The sequence below is a fragment of the Mesoplodon bidens genome (genome assembly GCF_964165515.1).
Source record: "Mesoplodon bidens genome assembly, chromosome: 2".
Lineage (NCBI taxonomy): Eukaryota > Metazoa > Chordata > Mammalia > Artiodactyla > Ziphiidae > Mesoplodon > Mesoplodon bidens.
The window spans coordinates 66,207,516-66,223,533 of record NC_138177.1 but is presented as its reverse complement, the minus strand read 5'-3'; positions in this window follow the sequence as shown (position 1 = coordinate 66,223,533).

Here is a 16,018-nt window from a genome sequence, read left to right as displayed (position 1 = left end):
CTCCACAACATGTGGGATCCTCCCAGACCAGGGCACGAACTCGTGTCCTCTGCATTGGCAGGTGGACTCTCAACCACTGTGTCACCAGGGAGGCCCCTAAATATTTTCTCTCTTTTAAAAATCATTTCATGTGGCAGGGGTGGTAAATCCAGTTCCTTTTATTCCATCTTGTCTGGAAACAGAAGTCTTCTATTTGTCTTTTTATGGTTATATTTTCTCTCTGAATTTCATTTTGGAATTTTATTTCTGTTTCTATTTTTCCAAGTTCTTTAGTCTTTTCTCCTGCAATATGTATTCTGTTGTTAATCCCATCCAATTAGTTTTCATTTCAGATATTATAGTTTTTGTTTCTGGAAGTTCAATTTATGTTTTTTAAAACCATATTCCGTGTCTTAATCTATATTTTCACTATCTCTCTAGTTTCTTGAACATGTAAAAAACCAGAACATATAAAATTTGTTTTATGACTTGTCTACTCATTACATCATCTGTATCACTTCTTGGTCAGTTTCAAATGGATTTATTTATCCTCATTATGGGTTATATTTCCCTGCTTCTTTGCATGTCAGGTAACTTTGGATTGGATGCCAGACATTGTGAATGTTACTTTTTGTATGATAGATGTTTTTGTGTTCCTAAAAGTCTTCTTGAACTTTGTTTTGCAAAACAGTTATATTACTTGGAAATTATTTAATCCCTTTGGACTTTGCTTTTAAGCTTTCTTTGGTGGGATCAAAACGTGTTTAGTCTAGCCTAACTTTGTCCGTTTACAAAGGTAAACTCTTATGAATACTCTACCTGATGGCCCATCAGTTATGAGGTTTTCTAATTTAGCTGGTGAGAACAGGAAATATTCTTGGCTCTGTTTAAAGTTAAGTAATTGGTCCTTCTAATCCTTCAGGTGGTTCTTTCCCTGGCCTCTGCTACTTTCCTTAAACATAATTGCTGATCTGTACTAAGCTAAAGATTTAAGGAGGGCTGTCTGCAGATTTCAGTTGTTCTGTCCCTATATAGCTCTCTCTTCTTCAAGATCCTTCCCTGAAAACTCTCACTGCCTTAACCTAACTGTACTTCCAGGTCCATTTTCTCAGATAGACTGCCAGTTTTGGCTAGGTTCTCTCTCCCTGTTCTGTGGTCTGGATACTCTTTCCAGGCAGTAATCTGGGAAGATCATAGGGTTTATATCATTTGGTTCCTGTTTCTGAGGTTTTCTTGTCTTATGTTGACTCATAGCTAATTTCTTAAAATACTTTGTTTTATATATTTTCCCTGGTATTTGTTTCAAGGAGAGGGTAAATCCAATCCCTGTTTGTCTAGAATAATAATTCTCACAATGCTATCTTGACCAGATGTCAGGGAGATATTGAATATGCTGAAGACTTAAATTGAAACATAAACACTGAAGCCAGGTATTAAAGATCATAGACTTGAGAAAGGCACAGATCCATGGAAGAAGAGTAAGGGGATTCAAGGAGCTGTATAGTTTCTTCCTACTTTAGAATGTGGTCTCTGGTGAGAACTGAGTCAACTGTTGAACTATCTAATCCAATTACTAAGGTCAACTCTTAGCCATGCCCATAGTTATTTTTCACAAGATTGTATTGCTTCTCTGGCCCTCTTAGGAAGTTCTGAGAACCCATGAACTATGCAGCTCCACATGATACTGTATAGCTCTTGAGTACTAGAAAAACCACAGTGACACACAATGTGGTCTAGTCTGGAGCACTCAGAGATACATGGCTTGAAAAGCCATCAGTTAAAACTGATTTAGCTCCAGGAACTGAAAACCAAAATGTTTACTAGTCTCATAGGGCTGCTGTAATCAACCACTACAAACTTGCTAATTACTACAAACAGAAATTTATTCTCTCATAGTTCTGGAGGTTAGAAGTCAAAAATGAAGGTGTTAGGAAGGCCATGCTCCCTCTGAAGTTCTTCCTTGTCTCTTCTAGCTCCTGGTAGGTCATGACATTCATTGGCTTGTGGCAACATAACTCCAATCTGTGCCTCTGTCTTCACATGGCCTTCTTCCCAGTGAGCTGGTTGTTAATACACATTCTGAATGCCTCACATTGCTGCAGACTTGAAAATTCTGCCCCGCCCCCTCCTACACTTTTCTTAGTTCTCCCGATTCCTTCCCTCTGCCACCCAAGAAATCTTACTGAATTGGTTGTTTAGGGTAGTAGTTATGAGCATAAACTCTAGATGCAGATTGTCTAGGCTCAACCATAGATCCACTATAAAATATTTGTGTAACCTTGAGTAAGGTTTAAAACATTTTTGTCTCAAATTCTCTTCTGAAAAATGAAGACAGTAAGAGTACACCTACCTCAAATGCTTGCTCTGTGGGTTTGCTGAGCTAATATATACATCAAATACTTAGAGCAGTGCTAGGCATATAGTAAGTATCATACAAATGTTAGTTGTTATTTTTGGAAAAGATCACTAGGATTCCATTTCAGCAGACTGATACTATCATAGAGGCTGATTCAGATTGTTTCCTGTCTCTGAAGTTCCCCTGCCCTTTCTTGCTTAATAGCAAATGACTTGAAAATCGTTGTTTCATTTACTTTGTATGTTATTTTATATGTTTCAAGGAGGAGGCTAAACTTAGTCCCTGTAACTTCAAGTTGTCTGAAAGCAGAAATATCACTGTGCTATCTTAACTAAAAGTCAGGAAAGAAAGTTAATCCTTATAAGAAGCTGGATTTCTGTAGTACATAGAAACAGAAAGTTAAACAGAATGGGGTTCTAAACTTCTGAAAAATTTCTTTGTAAACTTGCCTGGATTCCATTTTTAATTTGCTTTCAGCCAAAGTGCCAGTGAATTATGGCAGTAGTAAATGTATGTAGATATCAGAGCTCACATCTCATAAACTTTCTCTTCATGCTGATCTGATATTACATCACAGGAACAATGAAAAATATTATCCCTAGCACCATTTTCTCTGTAGGTACCGTCACATTATTCATTCATTCATTCATTTTGGAATAAAGTTTTTATAAGGAAAGTAGTGAGAAGTGGCTTGGTTCTGGATATATTTGGGGCATATTTATTTTTGACATGACATCCTGAAGAATTAAATGTAGAGTATGGAGGAAAAAGAGCAATCAAGGATAATGACTGGGTTTTGTGCTTAACGAAATGAGTAGAAAATGCTATCATTTACTAAGATGAGGAACACTAGGTGAGGAGTAGATTAGTGAGATGAGGTTGATAGGAAAGCAAGAGCTGTGTTTTGACCATGTTATGTTTCAGATACCTATTAGTCATCCAAGAGGAGATGCCAAATACAGTTAAGTCCCCTACATATATGAATGAGTTCTGTTCCAAGAGCGCATTCTTAAGTCCAATTTGTTGGTTAAGTCCGACAAATTTCACCTTGGTACCCAACTAACACAATCGGCTATATAGTACCATACTGTAAAAGATTTATAATACTTTTCACACAAATAATACATAGAAAACAAACACAAAAAAATAAAACATTTTTAATCTTACAGTACCTTGAAAAGTATAGTAGTACAGTACAACAGCTGGCATGCAGGGGCTGGCATCGAGTGAACAGGAAAGAAGAGTTACTGACTGGAGGAGGGAGAGGAGGTGGGAGATGGTAGAGCTGAAGGATCATGGAGGATAAGCTGCAGTTTCACTCACGCCTGACGTTGATGGCATGCACAGGTTCTGGTTCCTTGTTGGATTCAATTCTATCTACCCTCTTGAAAAAATGATCCAGTGATGTCTGGGTAGTAGACCTTTTCTTCTCATCATAGATGACACGGTGGCACTGGATTGCATTCTGAATAGCTGCTGCAAACTTCGTGTACCGTTCTACGTTCAGGTCCTGTGCCTCAAAAACTAGTAGTGCCTCCTCAAATAAAGAAAATCTTCTTGCCATTTCCAGTGTCATGAATCTCTTCAGTTCTTCAATTACTTCTTCTTCTTCTTGTTTTTCTTCATCCTTTCTCTGGGCCTCCAATTCTATCAGGTCTTCAACGCATGTTTGCATCTTTGAAAGTTCCCAACTTGAAGGTTCGTATGTAGGGGACTTACTAGAAGCATTTGGATTTACATACTCAACATAGAGGTCCAGGCTGGAGATATGGTTTTGGGAATCTTAAATTATATATGTGTATATATATATATGTATATATATATATATATATATATATATATGTATATAATATAATTTATAATTTTATATATTTATAATTATAATGTATAATTATACATATAATATATATAATATTCATAGCACTCAGAAAGATCATCTGAGGAGAAAGTGTAGAAGGCCAAGGGCAGATCCTTCAGATCCTTGGAGTGCTACAACATTTAAGGATGTTGCAGAGAAGGAGATGCCAATTAAGGGACTGAGGAGAAGGTCAGCAGAAAATTGGATGAATGCCATTTCCTTGGATATTTAGAGAAGAAGGTATTACAAGAAGGAGGGTGTGATCAACTGAGTCAAATGCTGGAGAGAATTTGAATGAGATGAGCACAGCAAACTGACTATTGTGTTCTGGTAAGATGGAAGTTATTGGTGACCTTGAAGAGTCCTATTTCAGGACTCAGAGATGGGACAAAAGCACAATGGGAGTGGTTGAGAAGGGGGTAGAATTTGCGGAAAAAGAGTCAGTGGGTATGTACAACTCTTTTGAGGTATTTTGTTATGAATAGGGGCAAAAACAATGAGATGAAAGCTGCTGGGGAAGTCTGGGTCAAGGAGAGTTTGTTTTTCTTTCCTCAGATAGGTGATATTAAACCATGATGTTAAGGTTTATTAAGGTATATTTTTTCTTTGGATCTGTCTCCTAGAGTAATGGAAATAAAAGGAAAAATAAACAATTGGGACCTAATTAAACTTAAAAGTTTTGTGCAGCAGAGAAAACCATAAACAAAATGAAAAGACAACCTATTGACTGGGAGAAAATACTTGCAAATGATGTGACTGATAAGGGATTAATTTCCAAAATATACAACAGCTTGTACAGCTCAATATTAAAAAAAAACTCAATCAAAAAAATGGGCAGAAGTAAACCCATACTAAATAGACATTTCTTCAAAGAAGACATGCAGATGGCCAACAGGCACATGAAAAGATGCTCAACATTACTAATTATTAGATAAATGTAAATCAAAACTGCAATGAGGTATCACTTAGCACCAGTTAGAAAGGCCATCATCAAAACATCTAGAAATAATAAATGCTGGAGAGGGTGTGGAGAAAAGGGAATCTTCCTACACTTCTGGTGGGAATGTAAATTGATACAGCTGCTGTGGAGAACAGTATGGAGGTTCCTTAAAAAACTAAAAATAAAGTTACCATCTGATTCTGCAATCCCACTCCTAGGCATATATCTGGAAAAAATGAAAACTCTTATTAGAAAAGATACAGTCACCCCAATGTTCATTGCAGCAGTATTTATAATAGCCGAGACATGGAAGCAGCTATATGTCCATTGACAGATTAATGGATAAAGAAGATGTGGGGTATATATATACACTGGAATATTATTCAGCCATAAAAAATAATGAATTAGTGCCATTTGCAGCAACATAAGTGGACCTAGAGCTTATCATACTAAGTGAAGTAAGTCAGACAGAGAAAGACAAATATCATATAATATCACTTATTTGTGAACTCTAAAAAAAATGATACAAATGAGCATATTTACCAAATTGAAATAGACTCACAGACAAAGAAAACAAACTTCTGGTTACCAAAGGCGAAAGGAGGAGAGGGATAAATTAGGCATTTGAGATGAACAGATACACATTACTATATATGTACTGCTCTATATCTACCACTACTACTATACACTACTGTACACAATAGATTAAAAAGTACCCACTGTATAGCACAGGGAACTGTATTCAATATCTTGCAAGAACCTATACTGGAAAAGAATCTGAAAAAGAATATATATATATATATATATATATATATATATATATATATATATATATATATATATATATATATATATATAATTGAATCACTTTGTTGTACTCCTGAAACATTGTAAATCAACCATCCTTCAATTTTAAAAAAGGCAAAGAGTTTAAGGTTGACAGAAAGTGAGTGATTATGGTGTCACACTATGAAATCCATGCTGAGTAAGTTGGGTAATAAGGATGTAAGGAGGAATAAGTAATTTATAATGGCCAACCTAACTCTGCTGTAGCCCCACTACCCTTTTGGAGAATGCTCGGAGACAATCTGCCTTCTCTTGGCCCCCCAGGAACAGGTGGCTTGCTTCCATTCCATCTTCACTCCATCAGCTTGTGTTCCTTGAACCTGCTCTGTGGCAGGTGCTGTGCTTGAGACCAAAAGAGGAGGAATTTAAACATTAAAAGGACACTTTTCTTGTAGTTAAGTTTCAAAGTTTTACTCCTAAGAATACCTGACTTTCTAGGCTGCTACACACGTGTCCCATTTGTACTGTGCCTGTGCTTTGCTCCTCGTGAGGGGAGATATCACATAAGGGATGACGCATCCTTCCAACTCACGTCAAAGACCTCAGTACCCACATGACCACTGTGTCAGGAGGACTCCCAAAGGGAGAAGGTGTGGAGTAAAAACTATCTAGTAAAGCCCAGAAGTTAGAAGACAGGGCCTCCAGTCCTGAATGAGCTTCTGGCTGGTGGTGTCACATCTGGTCCTCAGCCCCCTCACCTGTAAATAACAGGGAATAGGAGATCACATTTAGGCCAATTTTGCAAGTAGGTGGTACCATGTATCCTGCAGCACCTCTGCCGTCTTAAAACAATTTTCCACATGAGCCTCCATTGCTGGCAAAAATGTCTAATATTTAGCTTAAATTTTCAAAAGCTTTCTCAAAGAGTGAAGGACTTAATCTGTTGTGATCTGGGAAGTTAATTTTTATTCCATCACAGGAATTCATTTACAGTAAGTCTCCTACATACGAACCTTCAAGTTGTAGACTTTTAAAGATATGTTCACATGTCCAATCATGTAAGTTAGTTCATGGGTCTGGTGTACACTGTCACACGTATGCATCCTCTACAAGTGGTTGTGCTTTTGTCTACTTTACTGTGTAGAGTACAGTAGTACAGTATCTTTATTTCAAGCCCAGGATGTCTGGAAGTAAGCATAAAAGCAGTGGTGATGTAGCTGGTACTGCTAAGAATTACCAAACAATACGATGGAAACAAAAGTGAAAATAATTCAGAGAGTGAAGTGAGGGGAAGAGATGGAATTGGAAGCCCAGAGAAAGGATGAAGAAAGACAAGAGGAAGAAGTAACTGAAGAACTGAAGAGATTCACGATACAGGAAATGGCAAGGGGATTTTCTTTATTTGAGGAGGCACTGCTAGTTTTTGAGGCACAGGACCTGAATGTAGAATGATACAAGAAGGTTGAAGCAGCAGTTCAGAATGCAATCCAGTGCCACCGTGTCATCTATGCTAAGGAAAAAACAGCTAACCCAGACATCACTGGATTGTTTTTTTCAAGAGGGTAGATGGAACTGAATCCAGCAAGGAACCAAAACCTGTGCCAGCAACGTCAAGTGTGAGTGAAATTGCAGCTTGCCCTCCATCTCCTATTGCCGACGAGCCTTCAGCTCTACCATCTCCCACCTCCTCTCCCTCCTCCAGTCAGTAACTCTTCTTGCCTGTTCACTCGATGCCAGCCCCTGTATGCCAGCTGTTGTACTGTACTACTGTATTTTTCAAGGTACTGTACTGTAAGATTAAAAACATTTTCTTTATTTTTGTGTTTGTTTTTATGTATTATTTGTGTGAAAAATATTATAAATCTATTACAGTACAGTACTATATAGCTGACTGTGTTAGTTGGGTACCTAGGCTAACTTTGTTGGAGTTACGAACGTGCTCTTGGAACGGAACTCGTTCATATATAGGGGCTTACTATATTTGATGAAAATCTCTTGCATTCACTTCTACCCGGAAGAATACAGGATACTGAGGCCAGAAATTCCTTGGTTACATAGACCCCATGTTGATGAAGGGAAACATTTTGTCACTATTGGGCACTGTTGAGAAGGAGTGTGTGTGTGTGTGTGTGTGTGTGTGTGTGTTGGATGAGATGAACACATAAAAATGGGCAAAGAAGACTGACTACTCAGAGACTCAGCATTAAAAATATGGAGGGGACCTTAGAGATATTATAACTCACTATCAGTGTGAGAAAACTAAGGTCCAGAGGAGGGAGAATGGCTCCAAGTTCCCTCATCTTTGGAGCAATAGAGCCAGGCAAGGGGGCACACTGTTCAGAGTCCTAGTCCAGTGCACTCTGTATACTTCCTTATTCTTTTACAAATAGCTATATATCTCTCCTCTCCAATTTCTCCAATTGCATTATTATATCTCCAATTCACAATTCTGCATCAGGCAGGGTAGTTATGTGTTAATATGCATGGACAAAGGAGTGAAAAGATTTATTTTGGTCCTACAAGTGCAACAGGTGACAGTTTCTGGATGTGAGGTTAAAAATAATATAATCTCTGTGACCTTTGGGAAGACAGTCACTCATACTTCCCTGAGCTGCTTTATCACTAAGGACTAAATCATGTATTCTAACAGGTCTTTTTCACCTGAACCCATGATGTGTACTCCTGCTAAAGACAGAGGTCCAGACCCTCAGAAGAAATGGTTTTCTACTTCCTTGAAGTCTCAGTTAATGTTTAGGGCTGCACAAGTCCTAGGAATACTCTTGTCTTCCCATAGGTGCCCCAACCCTTACTTCCTGTAAACTACCCTCCCTCCTTCCCTCCCTCCCTCTCTTCCTTCCACCCTTCCCCACCTCTCTTCCTTCCACCCTTCCCCCCTCCCTTCCTTCCTTCCTTCCTTTTGGCCAGGAGGTGGCTCTATAATATATGCTGGGATGAGATATCAAGGAGCAACCAGCAATAAACTCCTGAAAAATCTATGATCAATACTAGTTAGGAAAGGAAAACAGATGTTCTCCTTGTGCTTATGTAGATGAGATGCTTGAATGTTCACTAACATATGTATGCAAATGTAGAATGGATTTCCAAAACTCATAGCTCCAAAGGACTCTAGAAAACAAAAGTCCCAATTTACCACCAGTATGGACGTATAGATCAGGGGAAGCACTGCTGATTTTTCGATCAAAAGAGAGGGTCAGATTTCAAGCCCAACATTGCACAGCTCTAAATAGGATAAACGTAGAGCAGAGAAAATGTGTAGTGGTAGGGTGGAGATGAGGTGCTCAAGGAGGCCTTGCTGACTGATATTCAGGGGCAACAAGGAGGAGGGAGACCTGATGGGAAGTACTGAAAGATAAACTGAGGCATATTAAACATTTTAAGAGTTCATGTGGGCAAAAATCGATTAGAATTGGGTAGCAGCCAATCTAGCGGACAGAAAGGAGCTCCAAGAAGCTTTACAAAATGAAAGACTTTTATAGGCAGAAGGGAACGGGAATAGGAAGTTATCCTAGGCAAGAAAGCAGGTAGGTTATTGCAAAATTTTTTTCCTTTAGGGGATGACAGGGGTCTATTAGGCAGTTTACCTAACTAAGTGTTTATCAGACAACTCCTGATTGACTGGATTAGGATTCTATTTCTGGGAGACTCAGACTGTAATTGTCTTGGTTTGGTGACCTGGGGCTTGGCATAAGTGACTCCATTTAGGCCTACTGTTTTTAACAGAAGTCTCAGCAGAAACAAAGGCAGGAGGTCCAGCATCCACAGGGAAGGGGAAAAGGAAATTGTTTTGGACAGATGGAATCAGTACTTCCTGACTTGCTGATGCTTCATGAAGAATAGCTTCAGATAGGAATCCCCACTCTCTCTGCCTCTCCCCACCCCTCTGTATACACATACTTGGAAAGTCTAAGTAATGTTCATAGGTCTTAAACTCATGGAATGTTGGAGCAGGAAAGGTCATAGCATCATTTGATTTGACCCCTCTCATTTTCTGGATGGGAGCACTGAGGCCAGCAGAGATTTTCCACCTTGCCCTGACCTTAGTTTTAAGGTAAGATGGGCTTTTAGGACCATGAGCACTTTGAATTAGGTAACAGCAACCTCCTGCCCACGATAATTTCCTGAGCCCAAGAAATCCTAACCCAACTGCAGCATGCATGGGAGATGAAGCTGTGTGTTAGATCTTTATCTCCTGGATGCTGCCCAGGACATTTAGATGAGGCTCCAACCTTGTGAGAGGAGCCAGAACTCATAATCAGGTGGCTAGTTCCTGGGTGGTGTGTGTTGACTCAGTTCAACCTGTCTATATCTTATGCATCTTAAAGGGACAGATTTGTCCTATGTCCCCAGGAAGTGCATTCCACCCACCACAGCCTCATGGTCTCTCTCTCACTGACCTTCTTTAGCCCAAATACCAATAACAGTTTCTAAAACCAGGCTCTGAACCTACTTCAACAGAATCCCTTGAGAGGAAGCTTTATCAAAAACTAGTTCATAGGTCCACTCCAGCAGATTCTGCCTCAATAGGACCAAGTTGGAGTGGAGCTCAAGGCTATGCATTTTTCTAAAACATCCATAGGTAATACTGATGTGAGCCAAATTCTAGATATCAATGTTTTCTACAACTAATGAACATAAAAATCAATTTTTTGGTCTATTTACTTAGTGCCAGTTTCTCTATGACTATTATCTCATGTTATCCCCCACCCCCAATAATCCCAAGAGAAGGGTGCCATTATATTTTGACCAGAAACTTTCCCAAGGTCACAAAGTTATTGAGTGGCAGGACTAGGCTGGAATCCCCTCAACATTATGTTCACTATTTGACATTGAGCAAATTAGCAAATCTCTTTGAGCTTATGTGTTTCCTCTGGAAAATGAAGATAGGAATTATGCCTATTCCATGGGGGTTTTGCACCTGATGAATAAGTGCTTAGGACATTGTGTAACATACAGAAAACATTCATTCCTCGTGTGGTGGTATTGTTTTGGATCACTAGGGAACCTGATTACCTCAATGAACATGTTTAAGAAAGGAGGTTTATGGTGTAAACTATTGATATTACAAAGTATATATTGTCTGGTTTCCAAAGGAGTTCTTTACTATCAAAATTCTACTGTTTACACTAACAAAGCCCTTTCACTCTCCATTTGTCATTTGCTCTTCAAGATCCTTAAGAGGCATTACTCTTTTCTACATTGGGGAAAAAAAATAAAGATAGAAATTGGAAACCCTACATAACTTCCCTAAATTTGTTTTCTTCATAGGCCACTCTGATTTATCAGAGGTTTTAAACTTATAAGCCCATGAATATATATATATATATATATATATATATATATATCAAAATCCAAGATACTATTTAACTTTGTTTAAAGCAAAACAACTTATCCTCTACCCTGCCTCTCTGCCCCCTCACTCCATTTAGCCTCCTCTAGAAAATACTTAGGAATTGGTCAGGGTGCATGAAGAAGGCCCCCTTGGGAAAGGAGTTCCTCTTTGGTTGTTTAAGTAAGTTTGGAATTTTCATTTTATCCTAAGGTCAATTTGCTCACCCTAAGAATGACACATCTTTGATGAAATGTCCTGGTGTAAGATAGATAGTTGTTTCGGTCAGACAGGAACGAGACATTAAAGATGGAAGATACAGTACAAAACAGATCATTTCATTCACCCAGCCCTGACAGTGGACCCCCAGAATGATCTGTCTCCTCCGGGACACTTCTTCCCTTTCCTTGGGAAAGTCCCTTATCATAGTCAATTTCTCCTTGTCTGTCATTCTGTTGTTCAGTCTAAGAGGTTTGTTTCTGAATTTTATCCTAGTTCCCTCAACATTTTGTTCCATTTCTCTTTTCCCAGACTAATTTAAGGACATTACATTTTACATTTTGCAGTCTTTCATTAATCTTCCATAAATGTTGATATATTCCTCCTTTAATTCCTCCTAAACTTTATAGATCTTTCAGAAATGTGGCCCACTTAATTTTAGTGGAAAAATATACTCTTTATCAAAAGGTATTTTTGTCTTTTGCATTTGACAGTAAGAAATGTTTTCCTAATGATCAAGCCTAAAAGCTGAATCAGTGTAGGTTATACTCTACCACTAAGGCCACTGTCTCAGATCTTTGCTTTTCAGGGTGCACGGTTTCAGGGGCTCTGTGGAGACAAAAGGGGTGATCTTTCTTGGAGGATGAGGGACTGGGGGAAGGAAAAAAGAAAAGAATACAGGAAGCCTCGCAGTATTCTCTGTCAAGAGCACAAGGAACATTCTGCCTTCCTATACCTCAAACTCTTCTCAGCTATAAGCATCTACCTAACCAGTAAATTAGTATTAAAAGAATCAGAACCATGGCACCATTTTAATAAAGCTTAATTTATATGGATGTCTGGTTTAATTCACTCAGCTCTTTTCCTCTCTTGATATCTATGTCTGCACCTCCCCTATGCTTTCCTTTGTCTTCTTAGTTGTTTGGTTGATTTCCACCAGCTGTGGGTTAACCCACTCCCTTGGACTTCTAATTGCCAAATGTTCCTGTCTCCCAGACCAGGAGTCCCAGGGTTCTCCTTCTAGGGCAAGAGCTGGATGCCTTGCCTGAGTCCTGTGGAGAAGTTCACAGTTGTGTTGCCAGTATCTGCCAACAGATTCGTGAACGTTTTCATCCTTGTGGTTTCATTGTACAAAAGATTCTCACTCAAATGTAAATTTGTATTTCCTCTCTGAAACCAATATTTTTTTTCTTTGTCTTTTTTATTCCAAGATTTAGGCTATTCTAAAATTGCATTTCACTCCTGTGCCTGGTTGCCCAGTCTGTGTAACAGGGTTTTTTTGTATAAGTTGTATTTTCTGCACATTGCCTCTGAGTTTATTCCTTACACTGAATTACTATACCTTGATATGCAATCCACAGGGCTTTTCTTTTGAGATTTTTAAAACATTTTCAACATGGGATTTCCATGATATTAATTTTTTTTATTATGAAACACATCATCCACAGAGAACAGTCTATATAACATATATTAAGAAGTTAAAGAAAAATATTGACATGAACTCATGTGTACCCATCAGACTGCATACAAAAGAGAACAATACCAGTACCTCTTAACATCCTGTGTGCCCAGATAACAATCCCTCTCTCCCTGCTTGGGTTCACCATGGGCTGGTTTTTGTCTTAATCACTCTTGTTATTGTTGCTGTCACACATGTATCTCTCCCTACACAATATATTATTTACTTCTTCTGTTTTTGACTATTTATATAAGTGAAATCATACTGCATACATTTTGCAATTTTGAATGTTCTGCTCAATCCTATATTTTTGAGATTCATCTACACTTTTACATAGAGCTATAATCACTCATTTTACTGCATGGTATTCCCTGTTTTTCATATAACACAATTTGTTTATCCTTTTTACTACTGAGCATGTGTGATGTTCACAGTTTTTTGCCATTGTGGGCATTGCTTTTCTGAACATCCTTGTATATCTCCTAGAGTAGAATTGATGGGTGGTAGGGTCTACACATCTTCAACTTTCCAAGGGGTTTATTACCAAATTATTTTCCAAAGTAGTTGTATCAACTTATCCTCCAATTAGCAGAGTATAAAACTTCTCATTGCACATTCTTGCCAACTTCAGGTGTTGTATGACGTTTCAATTTTTGCTAATCTGTTGACGGTGTAGTTGTATCTCACTGGGATTTTAATTTACAGTTCACTGATTACTGATAAAATTAGGAACTTTTCATATGTTTATTGACCACTGACGTTTCCTCTTCTGGAAAATGCATGTTCATGACCTTTGCCAATTTTCCTATTGGGATTTTGTCTTTTTCTTTTTGAAATGTAGGGTTTTTCTCTTTTTTTTCTGAATACAAAGCCTTTATTATATGTGCTGCAAATATTTTTCCCTGGCTTGTGGCTTGCCTCTTTAACTTTCTTTATGGTATCTTTTGTTGAAAATAAGTTTTAATTTTAATATAGTTGAATCTATTAGTTTCTTTCTTTATGATTTTTACTTTTGAGTCCAATTTAAGAAATGTTTTCCTATCTTGAAGTCACAAAAGTCTTTCCTTCCATTTTATTCTAAAAGTTATGTCTTGCCTTTTACATATAGGTCATAATTCTAGCTGCAACTGATATTTGCAAATAGTGAGAAATATTAAGATTTTTTCCATATGGCTAACTAGTGATCTCCACATTACTTATTCTATAGAGTTTACTTTATTCACTGATTTGCAAACTCAGTTCTGTCCATACTAAGTTTCTAAGTTTGTGGATCTCCATTTGATTGCATTTGTCTGTTTATCTTACCCTATCCCAAAACTACATTGCTTTTACCAGACTTTAGTATAATTCTTGCTTACAGCCAGATTCACAATCTTGTCCTTCTTCTGCATTAATGTATTGGCTATTCTTGAATTTTTGTTCTTAGATAAAAATGTTAGAATCGGTTTGAAAAAAAAAACCTGTGCAATTTTCTTTGGAACTGAATTGAATGCAAAAAATAATTTGGGAGAGAATTGACATCCATGAGTGGATAAGATTTATCTTTCCATTTACTTAAGCTTTATTTAATGTACTTTGTAATTTTCTCCATAAAGGTTTGGTCTTCATATCTTTTGATGCATTTGCTCCTTGTATTTTTAATCATCATAAATAGTACACATACACACACACAATGTTTTCTAATGCTTTCATATTCTTTCTAGCCATGCAACTGATTTTTATAGATTGACCTTCTTGCTGGAAACACTGCTAAATTATTTTATTAATTCTAATATTAACCTCTATTTTTTTTGTTTTGGTTTGGTTTTCCATATAGACACTCATATCATCTGAAAATTATGACAGTTCAACTGCTTTTTTCCAATCCTTGTATTTATTATGGTTTTCTTTTTTTGGTAGTCAAATTGTGCTGTCTAGGTTCCAATACTATGTTGACTAGAAGTGGTGACAGTAGGCTTTTTCAAACTTATTCATAATTTGAAAGAGAATGCTTTTAATATTCTCTGTGAAATATGGAGTTGCTATAGTTTTTGGCACATACCTTTTACCAGATGAAGGAAATCACATCTATTCCAAGTTTTCTAAGATTCTATTTTTAAAAATCATGAATATCAGCTAAATTTTATCAAATTAGTTTTCTGTATTTATTGAAATAACTGTATTTTTTATTTTATTCTTTGAATATGGTGAATCACTTAGTGCATTTTCTTATACTGAAACTGTGTTGCATTCTTGGAATAAATCTAATTTGTTAATGATGTGTCATCTTTTTATACATTGCTGAATTTAGTTTTCTGATATTGTGTTCAATAATTTTTCATCAAAATTTGTGAATGAAATTGGCCTGTGATTTTTACATATTCATAATTTTCTTGTCTCATTTTGAATTTGTATCTAGATTATTCCTATGGAATTAATTAGACAATATTTCCTCTTTTTATACTGTTTGAAGGAATGTGTGAAAAACTGTGTGAATTTACCAATTTCTTAAATATTTGGTAGAACTCATCTATAAAACCATCTGGACCACCAGATGTGTTTTTGATGAGTATATTTTTAATTGGTTATTCATTTTAATTAACGGTTATAGATAGGAGTGACAAGTAGAATATTTTACTAGTGGTTTGGATCAGGCACTGAACTAGTCAGGATAGATGCCAACAAATAGCCCTGAAACTGGATCTGAAGGCCTACTGGACCCAGAATTAACCTTCAGTTGATGGATTATAGAGAGGTTTAAGGGGGCCTAAGGGAGGAGCAAAAATGGTCCAGTTAGTACCTGGGTATCAAGGTAGGAGCTTTAAAGGCTAGGGTGTAGATGTTTCAATATTTAACAATGTATGTGATGCATTATATTAAAACAATGTATGCTGAATTACTAAAAGAAGATTTTTCTAGATTGACTTTTGGGGATAATTCCTATTTTATAATATAATTTCTAACAATTAGGCTAATTTATTTGTATATAATTATCATAATATTTATTTAATCTTTTGTTCATCTCTGATCCTATTCCTCTTTTATTCCTAACATTGTGCTTGGGAACTTCTCTTTCTGTCTCTGTCTTTCCCATG